The sequence below is a fragment of the Cynara cardunculus genome (assembly GCF_001531365.2).
Source record: "Cynara cardunculus var. scolymus isolate 2C chromosome LG 1, CcrdV1, whole genome shotgun sequence".
In the NCBI taxonomy this organism is placed as follows: domain Eukaryota; kingdom Viridiplantae; phylum Streptophyta; class Magnoliopsida; order Asterales; family Asteraceae; genus Cynara; species Cynara cardunculus.
The window spans coordinates 4,172,705-4,174,877 of NC_037528.1; positions in this window are offsets into that span (position 1 = coordinate 4,172,705).

Genomic DNA, 2,173 nt, shown 5'->3' on the forward strand with positions numbered 1-2,173 from the left:
TGACATTCTGGTTTTTGCCAGGGATTGGGCTGATGAACTATTTGATGTTGTGATGTGACCTGATTTGGGTAGTGTTGTTTGGGAATTTCATTTTCCTCTTCGTTTATGTTTTTTTATACATGAGTTGTGCAATAGTAATATATTCATGCATGTACAATTGTATACTTGGCTTGTTTCTAATCCAACACTTGTTATTAGGGAGTCTAACGTAACAGCATTGGAGTTCTTTAGATGGTTTTTATTAACTTGTTGGTGATGCAGCCGAAAGAAAGCTGTGTGACGAAGTTTTGCCATTTTCTAGAAGAAATAAGGGCGGACCTGTGAAGGGCTGAGCGGGCTCCCTTGCTCCTGTTCACTCGATGATTTCAAAGGGTGCTCTCAAATCCTTTGAAACCAAATTTATAGAAGATATTTTACATKKGTGGATGGTTAAMGTAGTTAGGTTAAATCATGACTTACAATWGGTTGTAGGTTYGATTCTTACATCTAACAAATATTTKATTTTTCATGTTTTAAATTTCARCTCACAGGGCCAGCCCATGGCCCCTAGATAGTTATTACTAAAAATATTAACAGAAAGATACARCTACAMGGATTGAATTCACAAACCTCAAGTACGACTATAGACATAACTACCATGACACCAAGGCARCTTTTCATTTATGTTTCTCCCATTTTGATTCTATTACTTTTTTTTCATGATTTWTTTTTCCTTTTCGCAAATTCATATTAAAGGTCGCTGTTCTATATCTCGTTTTCAAGGCGACATATTTATTTTAAAGGTCAAGGTCGATTTCATTTGAAAAAATGTATTTTTATCCCCRAATTCGACACAATTGACTTTTCCGTAAGTGAAATCGSGTTGACTTTTCTCAGGTCAAACCATAACTTTGTGGACCCTTGATCCACCTTAAAGGTAAAATTCCTGGTTCCGTCGCTGAGCAGAGATGTAGATTATGAATCGTATGATCCCCTTCTCTTTGAGATTTTTTAAATTTCAGGTACTAATTCAATAGTCACCTGTCCAATAAATATTTTAAGAAAATTTTACATCATATGGATGCACATTAGGTTCTGTTTTAGTCATCAGTCATTCTCCATGCGTTTTTGTGTTGACATGCGTTTTTTGCTTATTTAGTTATTTCGATGTCTACATCTCCATATCTGGTTGCCTCAAAGATCTCACCATTTTCTTAGAGCACACAAGTCTGCAATTTTGTTAGACCTCAATAAGGGAGCTATTAACATTAGATCGCTAGAGTTTGATCAAGGGCAAATGGAAATCCTCAGGTATGGAATGCATGTTTCGGGTTACCCCTTATGTCTTGTGGTAAGTATTGTGATGATCTATTAATGTTGCAGTCCCTTCTGCAATATAGGATCTGAGTGAAATTGCAATTTCTGCTTTGTAAAATCTGCAAGGCTCCTTCACATATACATTGATCATGGTGTTGCTTTTGTTTTCTACACACACATATCTACTCTTAATTGCTGTTGCACTTTCTGTTCCTTCTTTGTGGTGATGGGTGTGATATCCATTTTCTTTCTGGTGTTCTGTAATGTGGATTTCTTGCAGAAAGGAATTACTGATGTAGATGGAGCAGCTCATATGGCCTAGTTGAAATGTAATTCTTTTGACTTCTCTTACAAGTGATCACTAAAATCATCCACAACTGCTTTCTAGTTATATTGTTTAGATCCCATCGTGGCACTTCTATTTGGAGCAAGTAGGTGTTCAATAAGCTTGCACCTTCTTTTTGTTATCTATTTTAGCTCTCCTGTCTCAAAATATGGCTTCTTATTGACTATTGGTGTCAAATATGGCATCAGCCGTTTTCCAAAACCATCTTGTGTTTGTATGTTTTGCTCTTTTAGTTTCTTTTTTCCTGACTCTTCATATTTATATCCAGTGCACTCAAAAGATGCCACCTAGATCAAGAACAGTGTTCCTGAACTAGTTAACTAGTATGATACTTTGTGTCAATGTGATGACTTCATTCCTAACTCCTATATTGTTTGTGGTTCAGTTGACTTTTTTTTCCCTTTATAATTGCTACAGTGACAAAATTCATGTATATTTACTCAAACATAGTTCTTGTTAACCTAATGCTTCACTCATGTATATTTACTCAAACATAGTTCTTGTTAACCTAATGCATGTTGGTAAATTGAA